Genomic DNA, 16,441 nt, shown 5'->3' with positions numbered 1-16,441 from the left:
ACAATCTATTGTTTTAGAGATTCCTGATTCTTACTCTTATTGGAGGTAAGCTTCTCTTCTTTGGGTAGGCCCAAAACTTTTTAGTCAAATTATAAACTTGTTATTAGCCTAGTGACAAGAGAGGAGGGAAAAATATTGAGAGGGATGGTATTTGTTCTAATGAGAGTCCTCTGTGTCATTTTCAAGCAAGAAAAGACAGTAAAATCTTTCCAGGCCGAAGGGGGCCATTTGCATAGACCCAGATATTCTAAGGATATCAATGCAGATTGTCTTTGTCTAGAATATCAGAGTCCCAGTTCTTTCCAAAATGTTCTTGGAAAAACAGACTTCCTGGATATAAAAATTTAATCTTCTCTGGAGTGCTCTATAATTCTAATTATGTTCTGGACTTAAAATCCAGCTTTTCTTGACATCTGGCTGGAGTGAAGGAGAATTTTTCATTCACCTCCCTGAAGGCCTTCTGACTTCTCCATCTTTTTTAAACTTGTTGATTAATCACCCTAGCCTTTTGGTGTATTCTTAAAATGCAGCAATAATGTTTAGTGTGATAGCAATTGGATTCCATGCTCCTTACAACTACTTCTGAGCCCCAAGAAAGTCTCAAATGGAAGACTATTCATTTTGTTCCACTGTGGTCTCAATCCAGTTTGCTGCTGGTGAAAGCTAAACAATTACACTGTCAAAAAGTGTCCAGGCTCTGAGTACTCTACTTATTTTCAGAAATGTGCTCTCTTTTCTCATCTCATTGAGGTCACAGGACTATTTAGCTCCACAATAAGTTATAGAGTTTATTTAATATAGTTGATCCTGGAGATTTAGCTGGAGTATACTGAGTTAAGAAAGTCAAATCTGAAATAGGGATTTGCCTACAGAACATTTATGTGAGAAGAATCTTCAAAAAGAAGAGAGGAAGTTGGAATAGAAAAGAGAACTTCAATTTGTGATATAGTTACAAGAGAGGACCCTATTGATTGTATGGCGTGTTGCGACATTGAGAGAGCCCTTCAGTGACCTCCTGCATTGAGGAAAATCCCTGAGCTTCAGTACCACCATAGTGACCATGTTTGATGTAGGTCTCCTAGTAGGCATAATGGGCATACTGCTTCCTGTGGCAGAACGCAATTCTCACGAAGTAATTCAGCATTCAGCTGCTAACTTCCTGGCACGTAGGAAAATGACTGTATTGATCCTAAAGATTGTGCCAAATTCATCAAAAACATGAATTCACCTAATATTCACAAAGACCATCTGAAGTAGGTGCGATCATTGTTCCATCTCTTACAGGAAGGTTGAAGAAACTTAAGGAACTTGTCTGAGTTAATGTGACGAGGAAGTGTATGACCAAGGATTTGAATCCAGCCCATATCGCTCTAAAGATTTAGTCACTATACTGTTTTCCCTTATTCATTGCTTTAAAGTTATTATACTACTTGTAAGAATTAGTTGTGAAAATATATATAAATTGTTATAGCCTGTGTTTCAATATTCTAGAGGGTAAATGATTAGTAAATATAACTTCCAGTGTTCAATATTAACTCATTCATCTTTATACAATGTAAAGAGTGGGCAGGGATGTCACTAAGTGTGTGTGTGTAAAACAGCATTAGGGTGTTGGTATGAATATCATTAAGAGGATGTGAGAGTCAGTGTCTATACATTTCAGTTACAACAGGGTTTTTCCTTGTGCACTTGAATAGAAAGATACAGAATTACTTATTTATAGTGACAGAAAATGAAGACAGAGGCAATCATTCCTGAAAATTCAATCTATGCTAACATAGATCATTGAAGAAGAAAATACTTTAAGGAAAAAAAATTATGCTTTACTTTTATATACTTTTCATAGTTTTTGGTATTTCACATGTGCAAAATACTTGACTGATACACTTGTTATTGAGAAAAATGATCACTGTATATGCACCATTTAGAAAAGATATAAAATTCAGTAGCGGTAAACATCATAGTTATAGAACCCACTTATCATTTTAGGACAAACTATAAGTTGTGTGTGTGTGAGTAAATAGAAAAAGATATTCTAATTGTAAAATATGTTTTAGGATGGAACACTGGGACTAGTTCTGGCCGGGAAGCTTTAGCAACTAACTTCAATATGTGTCTAAGAATAACTTTTCTATGTTTGACTTATAATCAGTGCTAAATTAAGAGTAGAACTGGTAAAACTGAGTGAAAATATAAATCTAATGTGACCATAAATATATCTCCTTGACATTTAACAAATAGAACTTCATTGTCAATGCAAGTGGCCATCAATCTAAAATTGTCTAAATGATAATATTTTTGACAAAAGTATATATTCAGGAGAACTTTTTGCAATTGTAGAAGTATTCTATAATATGCAATTATTTTTATCATAATGGTAATGGTATTATTTCAGTTATATTAAAAAAACACATTTGAGCAACTCTGTGAAATAGCATAAATGAAGCAGTTCAGTTATTATAACCCATTGAAACACTTTGTCTGTTAGAAATGAAAAAATTATAAAGTGTATGTGTGGATTTTGTTATTATATCAAACTATAAGTTATAGCCACTTTTTGTATACTTCTATTGAAATAGTGTTCTCTTTGCTTTTGTTATCATGACAAGTTTTTAAATTTAAATCTCAGTGTATATCATGGTCTGTTGTTTAATATGATAGACACTGTCCATTTATGTCTATTTATACTGAAATAGAAATTAATCAAAATGGAATAATATTGAGGATGGAGATTTAGCTCAGTGGTGCCACTGCTTGCCTTGCAAACTCAAGGTCTTGAGTTCGAACTCTGGTACAAAAAAAAAAGGAATAATATTATAAAATCAATTCTTCAGTCACACAAGCAGCTACATTTAAAAGACAAGAAAGCAGAGCAATTTATGGGCTAGAATTATGAAGAAGTTGAAAGACGTTAAGTGCCCAGAGGAAGATATGGGCCTGTTTATTTTTTTCTTATAATGTGGAATAAATATGAATAAATTTAAAAGTTAATAGAAAGCAGTGAGCAGAGTGCTAAAGTTTTGCTAGTTCAGGAAGTTGAGAAAATTCAATATAATAAAGTCTTTGGAAAGGCAGGAAAATAAAGGGTAGAGCACAGATACAAAATATTAAACTTTGAAAAGAGGAGACTTCATTATAAATAAGAGAAGGAGAAAGGCCTTAGGATCATTAAAAGGAAATTTTTGTCTTTTAGTTCCAATTTTTTTATCAGACATGAATATAAGAATCTCCTCGTGTCTACGGAGAAAACAGAAATGTCAGAATTTAGACATAGTGGGGCTTATAAATCAGGTGGTAAACAGCAGGTGAGGTAGCAGGGCTAAAAAAGGTGTAGGATAACTGTCAATGGGGCTGCTTCCTGTCAAATTCCTGTGGTGGAGGTTGAGATGGTGACATGACCTTCCTGCAGCTCTGAGCAACCCTGGGTGGGCTAGGAAATGAAGACAATTAAGTTTCACTGGAATCCATTTTTTTAAGTCTCATAGATGCTCATAATACTAAATAATAAATTTAGGAAGAGTTTCCAGTGAGTGAGAACCTGGAAATTCAGCTAAATTATAGAAAGAGCCAAGCAGCCAAGTGACAGAGTAATACATAAAAAACAATTAGAAGTATCAGCCAAGGTTGCAACCATTTTCTGCTATCATATAAGCAAAAGGCTAAAACAGAGGAAGCTTTGACTCTGAGATTCAAGGCAGTTCCATTTTCCATGAGGTCGAAGGTCAGGTGTATCAGTACAAAATGTGGGTTATTGTTTTGTTGAGAGAGCCTCAAATAAAACCCACCTATAGATTTATAGGAAAGGAGGCTAAGGAAAGGAAAAGGGGAAGAATTTAGAGTGGAAATATGCTGAGTAATGAATCAAAGAAGATCAATGCATCTTCAAGTTTGCTCCATCTTTCCCCATATGGTTTCCTCAAAAAGGAAGACTTCTGTGAAAGACCCCACATCAAAAGATCTCTGGGTTAGGATCACAGACCCACAGAAGAGCTTAGTTAGCTGGCAGAGGGGTGTAAGTCCTAGACTGCAGATTTTTCCCAAGACCACCGAGCTTTATCTGGACACCAACTGTACTGTAAGGAGGGCAGCTTCTCCCTAGGGGTCTGTCAATCAAAGTCTTTGTATGAAAAAGCCTAGGTATGAAAACCAATCATACATAGTTATTTTGGTAAGGACCTGGACTCCTCAAGAGATAGTAATAAAAAGATTAAAGAGCAGATAAAGACTATGTGCGGGAATTGCCAACAGAAGTTGAAAAGGAAATAAACTGCTAATAGTTATTTTAGAATGAAAGGATAATTGATTAGTCAGAGAGTCAGATGCAGTTTTCAAATGCAGTTAGCAGTCAGAACTATAATCCCAGATCTTGGGAACCTGAGGTAAGAGGATAGCAAGTTCAAAACCAACCTGGGCTGCATGGGAGTTTCAGGCCACTCCAAACTATAGTCAGTCTATCTCAAAAACAACAACAAACAAAAATTCATCTGTTAATTTTTTATGAGAACATATTTCTAAGTCTCATCCACAGAAATCTTAACCCACTAATTTTGGAATGGGTACATAAAAACCCACTGAAAGCAAGTATCCAGGTGATTCTGCTATCAATGATTTGAGAAAAACTACTCAGGATAGATGGTAAAATTGGAATGAAGAATTCTCCAATCCAGGAGACTAGCTTGAAACCATGCTGGGTAGGCTATAAAATGTTATTGAATTGGCTCATAAATTTGCTATTGATTGTGAGTCAGTCCAAGGCCTATATATGACTTGCCAGATGAGCCTTAGGCTAGCAAACAGAAACAGAACTCCCTATGCCAATGGTCACAATTGAGATCTATTTAAATGATCAATGATACTGTGACATCTCTAATGGCAGAAGACTCTACAGCTGAGGACTTATAACTCTTGTGCAGCTGCTCTCCCAGATCAATTGCAGGCTAAAGAGAACACAGGTGGCTTTTTAACTCTGATCTGTCTTTCACAAGAATGCATCTTTCCTCCCTTTTATAAGCCTGACTCTCATCAGCGCCTTAGTTCTGCTGTTCCTTTCATCTTCCTTTACACCCCATGCTATGTTGTATAATCAATAAATACTGACAATTCCGGAGATCATGGTCTTAGCTAGGAAAAGCTAAGATCAAGTCCCTGAACCCCACTTATCCAAAACTTTTGTCTCTTACGTATTATTCTTTCATCCTCTGCTGTACCCTAAGTCAGGCAGTCAGGCATCCTTCAATACTCCAAACACGAGGTCATCATATGCAGGAAAGACACAACTGACTAACAGAAACCAAGGTAAATGAAAGAAGCTTCCAACCAACAAAGAAAAAAAGTTTGCTCAAGTACAGTCTTCATAAGTAAGAAGAGGTAACATTGCAAATTGCTTTTCTATTTTCTAATTTGATCATAATAACTATCCTAGTAGTATCTGATAGACACTATTTTTATAGCCATATAAGTAATTGAGGCTCAGAGTTTTAGCAATAAGTCCAAGATTGCCACAGCCAGTTGGGCACATGGGGAGTCTTCCATTCTGCTTAATGTTTGTCCCTGAGTAACCACTCAGTGCTTACAGCTTCCTTTCCTGCATCTTTCCAATAATGACTCTCATAGTGCAGAAACACAGAGGTTGAATTTGAACAACTCTCATTGATTCTGGCTTACCTTTTGCCTCTACCTTCTTCCCTTTTAAGCCTTTCATGCCAAAGAGCCTTATTTTAGCTTTCATTCAGTTTTCCAAATCCTAACATATTTCCCTGTAACTTTGACTTTCTCTTCTGACTTCTCCCTTCAGCAGGTTTCAATTAACCACATGAAATAATCAAACAAACACTAGAATAAAATGCTAAAGTATGGTACTAATAAAGCTTCAGTGTCTTATTTTGATTTTCATTGAAAATAAAGATTGTTCAGTTCTAATGAGCAGCAGAAACGTTAAGACTTTGGATAGTGTTTTTTCACAGCTTGTATTAAAATAATATTTAGGTTTCATCGTTAGAGCTGAGCTGAGGCAAAGCTAGAAATTGACCTGTTGAGAAACATGATACAAATACTGGGAAAAACCTACTCTTCTGCACTAAGGGGAGGACAGTGTCACAAGTTAAAAACTCTTACTCCTTCGATGCTCCCTCGGGCTTCATCAATTTTACATCTTTGGATTATGAGGAAGATACAGAAAATGTAGATTCATGGTTTGAGGAAAAGACCAATTTAGAGAATACATTTCTTGGGAAAAGTGGGACAAGAGAGCTTTTTCAGAACCAAGCTTCCTCAAGAAAAGGAAATCTTCAGCAAACTAGTCTCACACCTTTTCAATCAGTTGAGAACACTTACTACAAAGAGGCAGAAAAAGTTCTTATGGAACATTCTAATTCATCAAGTGCTTGTTGCAGCCTGGAAGTTGAGGGAACCAAATCAATAAATACTCCAGTCCAGCCTCAGAGGATATCTCTTAGACTCTGCCCAGAAAAATTTGCAGAAGAAAGAAAAACACCATACCCCAGAGGCAAGAACTGTAGAAATATGTCCTTTCTTCTTTGATTCTCAGGACAAAGAACACCAATTACAGAAGGAGAATAAAATAAAAGAATTGTAGAAAGCAGAGGTACCCAAGTTTAAGGCACTTCCTTTGCCTCATTTTGATAGCGTTAATCTGCCGGAGAAGAAGTTAAAGAATGTGACCCAGACTGAGCCATTTGCGTTGAAGACTGACAAGAGAGGTGCTAGGAAGGCTGAGACGTGGAAGCACCAGCAAGAGGAAGAACTGAAACAGCAGCAAACTGTGTTATCTTCCAGGAGCCCTTTGTTCCCAAGAAAGAGAAAAAATCAGTTGCTGAGGACATTTTGGTTCTCCCAGTTCAGGAACCTTTTGAGTTGGCCACTGAGAAGAGAGCCAAGGAGTGACAGGAGCTGGAAAAGAGAATGACTGAGGCTAAAGCCCAGAAAGCCCAGCAGCTGGAGGAGGCCAGACAGCAGGAGGAAGAACAGAAGAAGGAGGAGCTGGCTACGCTATGGAAAGAACTGGTGCACAAGGCAAATCTAATATGCAAGTACCAGGCTGTGGAGATAAAGTCAAGTGACCAGCCTCTTACTGTGTCTGTCTCTCCTAAGTTCTCCACTCAATTCCACTGCTGAACTAAACTGTGAGCTGCAGATACTGCCTGGCAGCAGGAGCTGCTCATTACCTCACACCAGGCATGGAGAGAAATCATTTCTCCAGACTCTTGGACCCATGCCTGACAACATACTGACAACTGTGGGGCCAGTTCTGTGAAGAAGTGTTTTCATACATTTTAAGGCTAAAATGAGACTCAACTAACTCAAAATAATAATAATAATAATAATATTTAAATGTGTCCTTTGAACATTAATGAGTTCAGTACTAGTTTCCAGAAAAGTCATGTTTTTTAACCTCTACATTTTTTAAATTTCAAGAGGGACTTATCATACCCAATGACCAGTTTTTTATACTATAGATTTGTAAAGGTTTCAAGGAGGAAAAATAAGCCATTTGGTTTCAGATTGATATAGTCAACTACAATAACTACCCGTGTCAACACAAGTTTTTGCATCCACTTTTTTTCTTCTTTTGAGAAATCAATCTTAAACTGAAATTTGTCAAGGAGAGGAAAACATTAGTTGTTACACAGGATGAACACTGGAGGAAATCTTTTTCCTAACTAAAAGGTATTTCCCACATGCTCCTAAAGTGGATCCATAGCTGCCAAATTGAATTTCAAATTGCTTTAACTTTAGCAAATGTACATTCTATTCTCTGCCACCATAGAAAGGAAACCTCTTCAAAATATTATTTATTTATAAACCTTCTCAAAGTGTCGGGAGAGCTTGTGCCAGTTTAGAAACTGTTTCTCTAAATCTTCCTTTATCCACAAAAGTTAATAATTGTGAAGATCAAGAAGTTTAGCTCAAAGTGAAGAATACCTACATTACTTTGTGGAAACTGAACCCTCGGTTTTATTTGACTACAGCATTAAGAAGCCCTGCTCAGCTTTCAGGAGGTAATGGAAGCTTTTTGCTCTTTCCCTGAATGTATTTTAAGATGCTCTAAAGTTATTAAATTTATGATTCTCAAAGTAGAATTTTATGTAGCATCTTGGAGTTGGGAAACAATAATTGAAGTTCAGAATAATTTTAAATCTTTGTTTGGATTATTTGACTATCAGGAGTTCATAGAAAGGTGTGGAGATGAAATGATCATTAGTGACAATATAAGGAGGAATGCTCCCTTCAAGTGAAATCCCAAAACTGAGAATTTGTAAATAAATATTTAAGCCTGTGTTTATTTTACTTCATTATTTTTTCAATCTCTTCAATTGCAATCACCCTGCACATCACTACATATTTAGAAATAGGGCACAAAAGGAATGTTTAATACAAGATTCATAGTTGTCAATACGATACAATAAAATACACTTTGATGTGAAACTTAAAAGCACTGACTGACTTAAGGCATTAAAAATAATTAAGGCTGTCACCCACATTATACCTTTAAAGAAAATGAAAAGCAAGCAAACAAAATGACTTTCTCTATGGCAAGAACAAGATTGACTGGTTAATTGTGATTGATTCTTTGCCTTCACATGCCAATCTATTCAATCAATAGGGTCTTTCTGTCTTCCCTACAGATTTTTCTTCTTCCATTGCTACTTTAATAAAACAGGCTCACAACAGGAGTCAAACTATTCAGTCACTTCTTTCTTAGGGGGAGTACTTGAGTATTTTTAGTCACTCAAACGTTTTTTTAAAAAATCTTTATCCCTACAAAACTTGTATACATTTCTATTGAGTTAAAATGTCTGGTGGGTGATGTGCATGCATAAATCTAATGTACATTTTTTGATGCTTCAACAAATATTTCACCTGTGTAACTACTATCAATTAATATAAATATTTCTATCACCTCAGAAAGTTCCTGATGTCCACTTCCAATGGCCACTATTTAGAGCCAAATAGTGTTTAATTTTCATCATAGTGGGTGGGTTTTACCTGTTATCTTAAAATCATTTTTGCTTCACCCATCTTGCTATGTTTATCAATATTCATATTTCTGAATAATATTCCATTTTATGACTACAACATAATTTTCTCTTCATTTTCCTGACTTAAGAATATTTTGAACAATTTTGACCTATACATATTTTTATATCACTTTTGAAAATATATTGGTGTACATCTGCAGATCACAGGTCAGTTGTATGCTTATGTAATAAGAACTGTCAAATTGTTTATCAAACCATTTGAAAACTTTTATAATCTCAGTACTGTATGATAGGTTCCATTTCTCTATTCACTGACAACGTTAGACTTTTAACCCTCTTGTGTTAAGTGTGTAGTGTTATCTCTCATATTTAATTTGCTTTTTCCATTTTTCTATGATTAATGACATTGAAAATTTTCCATATAATTATTATCTATTTGTTTATCTTCTTTATTGGATAGTTTGCTCAATTCTTTCTTGTTAGTTTGTTTGTCTTTTTCAAGTATAATTGCTATTGACATGATTCACATAAAATTCACCCATTTAAAATGTACAATTTGAGTAAGTCATGAAAAATTCATGCCCTATTTTGACCAACACTAAAATTAAAACATATATTTCCGTCACCTAACAAGTTGCTTCTTCCCTCTTTATGCCAGCTCTGCCAATCAGTTACTCTCATATAACTACTGATATACTTTCTGTAACAACTGATTAATTTTAATTGCTCCAGAATTTAATATGAATTGGATTTGCCATCTATGTTTTCATGTGTCTCGGGTAATGTTGAGATTCAACCATGTTGTGATATATTATCAGTCAGGTCATAGTTATTCTTAACAGTAGTCCATTATATGACTTGATCATAATTACTTTTATCCATTTATCTATTGATGGATTTTGAGTTATTTTTGGTTTCTGGGTATAACAAGTATAACTATTTTAATGTGTTTGTATAATTATTTGTCTTGACATGGAAAACTTTCAAACTCTCAAAACTTTCCTTTAAGGTAAGGAATTTACAGTTTATAGTAAACTGGAAAACTTTTTTATATTCCTGCAACAATATATAAATATTTCCCATTGTTTCATTCCCATTTAACTTCATGATTTTTGTTTTTTTAATTTTTGCCATATCCATGGGGTTTCTTGTAGTTTCGTATGGGCTAAATTTATACTTCATTGATGACTAAATGTGTTGAGCATCTTTTCATATACTTATTGGTTATTTCAATATTTTAGTTTTGAAGTGTCAGTTCAATTCAGTCTAAATATTTTAGATATGAAGCAATTTGCTTTCTTAGTGTGGAGATAGAAGAGTTATATTCTGGATACTAATCATTTGCAAGATACAATATCAAAATATTATCTTGACATTTGAAGTTAGTCAGAAAATGTAAATATGTAAGTAAGTTAGAAAGTATAAAATAAGGAAGTGTGGAAACTTCTTTGCTACAGCACGTTACTTTTTTTTTAATACAGCAAGGCTTTTGTAATAAAGCAACATATAGTTTAATCCCACATGAAAACTTCCTCTCCTAATTCTTCCTTTCTAATTGTCAAAAGCAGAAAGTTAAGAACAGGTATAAAAGTATTTCTGTCTCCCTAGTGAGATTGATCCAAGTGGAATTTCTTTCCTAACCAAATTAGAGCATAATATTTTTTTCTATAACAACAAAGATTTTTCCCTGTTATACTGTTATAGAAATTTTCACTTAATAACCCCTCTCCCTCTTTAAAATTTCTGCCTGAATTAAAAAAAAATCTATTTTAAAGAAACCAATGTTCTGCTAAAATAAAATGTATTGGATCTCTATATAGCACAGTTAATTGTTAAGTATGTGAAATTATATATTTTATATATACGTCATGCCGCCTAAAGCAGAAATAGTATGCTACCAATTTCAAAATCTTTTCTTATGAAAATCTTACAATATTTCTCAACACTTTAGGGTTTTTCAGGTCTCACAGCAAATCTGTACAATTAACAAAATTAGACATAGTTTTATTTACATATCATTTTGTGTTCATCCATATATTTATAGCTTTGAGATAAATATCCAGTGAACATCAGTAGAAGAATATATTTTCCACTGCTGTATGTTATGTCAGGTTCTAGATATGTTAAGAAAGCATTCACCTCAAGATTCTCCAATTTGATTGTTATTTTCATTTTTAGTCACAAGCACTTTATACCTTTGCATACCAAAGATTTTATGAAAGTATATAAAATATCTCAGGCAGAAAGGACATTTACTAATAACTGTTTTGTGGGGGGGTTTGGGGGGGGGGGTTGTTGTTGTTGTTGGGGATCGAACTTGGTTCCCTGCATTTGCGCAGCAGGTGGCCAAACAACTGAGCTAAATCCCGGCCCTAATAATTGTTTTGTGTTACAGAAACAACTGTAATTATTTTTCTCTGGTAGTCCAAAAACCCCTTCAACATCTGCTTGTAAAAAAAAAATCAATTCCATCTTGATTTTAATTTTTAATCATGGTATTTATTTATAGATTATGTGTCAAAAGAATGTGGTTATTATGAAGAAAAGTCACGTTAATATCTATGCTTGCTCCTGCGTCAGCTACATAATTGAATAAAAGAAAATCAACATTCATATATTCTCACTGATAACAAAAAACAAAGAATTCGCAGTCAGCCTGGGATGAGAAGGCATGATTATGGAAGCTTAGCAGTAGCTCTTTACTACTTAGCTGCTTCATGTCCAGTAAGCATACACTTTGATATCTTCATTTCATTTTTTTGTAAAGAAAGTGGACATGTAGTACATAGCAACAGAAACCTCTCCTGGTCTAACATGGCATGTATTTTAAATCAGAACATTGAAGGGTGTGCAGTCAATTTAAAAACTCAAAATATATCATATGAAATGAATCATGCGAAATGAGCCTTATCCATTGTGAATGATTTAATTTACATAATATGGAAAGGAAGAATCTCAGTAACTTTGCAGGCCTACCTATATGTTGTTTATTTATATAGAGATGAGATTTTTCTGTATCACTTAGAAAAAACTGAGTGTCAGGTGAACGAGATATGAAATTCTATAAAAAGCTTCTATAAATCTTTTCTAACTCATTTATCATGCCACATTGTGCATAGCTAACTTAAAATAAATTCATCCTTGCAATGTGAAGTGTGTGTTGAACAATGTCCACACTGACAACACAGGTGTCTGGCCTCCAAGACTACCCATATCCCACTATAATGTCTTGGTGTTGACTTCTTGATTTTGGAGGAAAGACTCAAATTGTCAATGTGTTTTTAAATTGAAAATTCTTGAGACAAGGGCTTCATCAGATTTTCCTCCAAGATTTTGGGATGTAAAATCAAAACAAATAATTCTGGATTTTTAGGACCAGCCCATTAAATGTTCCACTCTCCTTTTATAGTATGAAGTTGTGATTGCGAAGTAGTCACTCAGCCAATCTATAAATCCAAACTCTTCTTGCTAGCGAATTACATCATGTCCATACAGTTAATTTATGGCAGGATTAGCACCTATGGGCGGGAAGTGATATACTGCACTTCTAGGCTGACATGGTTAGAAGTGAGCTTGCCCTATCCATTCTTTGTCAGCTGGGAGGAAAGGACCTCAATGTCCCAGGAGATGGTAAACTCACAAGAGAGAAAGAAATTGCCTTTGTGAATCACAGGATGGATGACAGCACTTATATACTCCAGCAGACTGTAACATGAGTGGGAAAATAGGTCTGCCTAGCTATGGGAATATGCTATGGCTGTATGGGTTTTTCCCCCACACCAGGTATGCTTTTCTGCTTTAAATACTTTAGGCAAAATTACTTAGGGAGAGACTTCATATTCATGTAAGTATTAAAAGCAATCCCCATTTGACAAATATTCTACGCTAGACAGACATTTCTTATTCCCAACACTAATGAAAGAATTTTTAAAAAGCCACTTACTTCGTCTTGATACATATTTACTGATTGTTCTACCTGTACTTGTCTGCATTATGTAATAATATGCTATGTTCAGTGGCAATCTATACTTTCTGGACACTGATAAAAGTAAATGACAAACTCATTGTTTATTACTATTAACTCTATCCCTATGTTGCCACATATCTCTCACTTTTTGGTTTATTTTTAAAGTGCAGTGAGATGTATTCTCAGTGGATTAACAGTTGCTGAAGTAGTCCTATAACAAACTTCTGATGAGTAATGCAAAAATCAATGTTTATCAAAATCTGTGCTCCTTAAAAAAAAAACCTTACTCTTATACCTCAAAAAATACAATAAAATACACACACATTTTAGAAACTTTTGTTTGATCTTTACAATATGGTTAAGAAACTTCTTCAAGGACACTTTCCAAGTCATCATGAATCTCAGTTTTGAAATTGCTTCCTTCTCTGACATTCCCATTGTAATTCCAGCCAGCTCAATGAAATGCAGTTAAGATGTTCACTTTCACACTCCTGGCATTACACCGATGCTCCTTTCAGATGGAAAGCACAGCTGCCCATTATCCATTTCATCCAAATGCACCAAGATATAAATAAAGAAAAACCCTTTCACAAAACTGAGGCTTCTTTCCCTCTCACATTCTAGGATACATGAAGTTTCAAGATGGTATCCAAAACTAAGAGCTTTATAGTTATTAAGATTTTCTTATAAACCAAGGAGGAAACAGAAAAATGTTAAGGATATATTTAAACAATTTCCTGTAACAATTTTTAAAAAATTGTATTGTATATATGTTTAGTGACTTCACTTTTCAAGATGAAAATATAAATTGAAAAGCTTAAAGTTGCAATTCTTCTTGACAGTACAAAATAAAACTATCTTAAACTCAAAAGCATTCATAAATATAATTAAATCAAATGTGTTAACCTTTTAAAAATTTTATAAGTATTATTATATCTAATTATTATGTTAAGAACCATGAGATCCTCTTCAAAAATGCTGTAGTGTTTGAATGGAGTACTAGAAGAAATGTATTTATGAGCGATGATTACTGGGGTGCAGGATTGACTGTATTTTTCTAAGCCATATTGTATATCTTCTCCCTTTGCACAAAACATATTTCCTTTATTTTCTACTCTTTTATTAATGGTAGATTTTGTACCAAAACCACCGATATCAATCTACAACTTAATATTGGGGCCAAAATAATTTCTTCAATGTCAGTATTTAATTTCCCATAGTTTACATCCACATGTACACTGGATCACATCATATTCTTGGAAAAATCTCATAGTTAATCTTGGAAATGTTAAAGGAAGTATAGACATAAATCTAGCCATGTATTTTCAGCTGTGTTAGAATTTTATAGGAGCATTGGCTTCTGTATTGTTCTGTGGGCACAACTATCACTCTTTTTTTGGTACTGGGGATTGAACTCAGGTCCTTGTGCTTACAAGGCAGGCAGTGGACTCACTGAGCTAAATCTCCGGCCCCAAACTATCACTTTTTATATCAGATGTCACAAAACAATCTCCAAATAATGTCAGAATTGTCCCTTGTGCATGAACCTAATTTGAGCTTATGGCCCTGCCATTTGAACTCCCATTTCTACATATGGGGGTTTGTGACACAGTACCAACTTTTATTAAACATTACCAATGGCCTAGGTCTCAAATATGACCCTCCTGGAAGATAAGTTCGTAAAGCTCAGCAACCTATTCTGGAGCAGGAGAAAAAGTCAGAAAATAACAGAGAACTCCATCCTGATATTCTTGTGAAATGGCACAACAACTGGGTAATCCTCAAACCTCTCATTGTACATGACAATAAATACTGTGTGTTAAATTGCCATTCTACTGTGTTGGCTACTAGCAGCCAGACACTATTACTAATCTATGTAGTTCTGGAACATCTTGCTTTCCTGTGAGAGCTGGAATATTTTCTCCTTTTGATAATGAGAGTAAGGCACTTAACCTCTAGCTTGGGCTGCCAAAAATCCTACATCTGCCTTTATAACAGTGGTGATGACCTTTGTCAATGCTTCATATGTTCTGTTAAGCACTCTCTACTGTTGTACTCTTCCTACTTGTGTTCTTGTACTGTCTTTCTGAAAACTCCCTATAAAGTTATTTGAAAAGAGAAAGGCCATATGGATGTCATTTTGAAATGCACTTATTTGCAACTCTTCGTATGAATTATATAAAATTAGATATGCAAGTTGATTATTTTGATCAATCTCATTGTTCTGGATGTCAGATTTCATTCATGGTTAACTAAAAAAAAAAAAATCTTTAGCATGCAAGCTTTACGAGGATCTAGGTTGGTATCAGGAAAGGGGAAAAACAACCAAGATAGTCATGAACTTAATACTAATACAAGTTAGGATGGAGTATAATAAACAAATAATTTGTTTAGTAATTTGATTTTTGTCGGAGCAAATAGGTGAATAATTTTAGATGCTAGGAAAGGTTACTTTAAATTGAGGCTATTAAATAATTGAGAAAAAAATGAAAACTTGTTGAAACATCAGAAGATATAATATCCACTTTTATCATGATTTCTTTTTTCATAATTTCATTTTTGTCTCATGAATGCTAATAATTTGGACTATAGTTCTAATAAATTCATTTCTTCATTAATATTCAGTGTAAATTTATTCCAAAGAAACAAATTGGGAACCATACTTAAAGCATTTTAGGGTGCTCACTTCAGCAGCACATATATTAAAGCATTTTAGGAGGAATATCTGAGCTAAAGTCTTCCTGGGGTCAGCCTTCTATAAAACTTATTTGAAATGTTCCCTAAAGTCAAGAGAACACATGTAACAGGAAGAATTTGCTCTCTAGAGAAAAATAAAATATTGTAGTTTGAAAATAGGGCAGACAAATTATAACCTCCCAATAAGTGAAACTGAAGGTAATCAAAATTAAAATACAGCCAGGGATTTAGCTCAGTGGCACCATGCCTGCCTCAAAAGTGCAAGGTCCTGAGTTCATTCCCTGGTAACAAATAAATAAATAAACAGTATATTATAGAAAATTGCAGCAAAAACATACCGGAAATAAGTAATAATACAAAGAGAAGTTGAATTATAACACTGCATAATGATCATATTAATATAGATGTTGTCAGTGTGCTGCAGAATCCTCAAGTTTCTTGGGATTCACCAGACAAAAAATTGAAAAGTGTGTTTTTAGTAAGTTTTAAGTCTATTTATTTAAAGTTGGTGAATCATAAGTATTTTTTAGTAAATAAGTATATTAATTCTCTATGCTATCTCATTATCTATTTTTTAATTACATGAATTTCAACAATATTTAACTAAACCTGTCCAAGATTTACAAATGTAGTTTGGGGACTTTTTGTTTTTCTATTATTGCTTTTTCAGTACTCGACCTTAAAAAAAAAATGAGTGAATATAATCATTTCTCAATAGCTGAGGGAAATTACTTGCATGAACACTTGTCCTTTCTGGAGTGATTATGCAACTGTTCCA

At 34.3% G+C, this 16,441-nt stretch overlaps 1 pseudogene; it reads left to right on the top strand.

Annotated features, from left to right (window-relative positions):
* Nucleotides 1-6,424: 6,424 nt before the first annotated feature.
* LOC101707853 (targeting protein for Xklp2 pseudogene) lies at nt 6,425-7,249 on the top strand (annotated as a pseudogene).
* The last annotated feature ends 9,192 nt before the right edge of the window (nt 7,250-16,441 follow it).

This window comes from Heterocephalus glaber, unplaced genomic scaffold (assembly GCF_053883595.1).
Source record: "Heterocephalus glaber isolate CG9 unplaced genomic scaffold, H.glaber_assembly_v1.0 deba00001461, whole genome shotgun sequence".
NCBI lineage: Eukaryota > Metazoa > Chordata > Mammalia > Rodentia > Bathyergidae > Heterocephalus > Heterocephalus glaber.
This window is presented reverse-complemented; position numbering and strand designations above follow the sequence as displayed.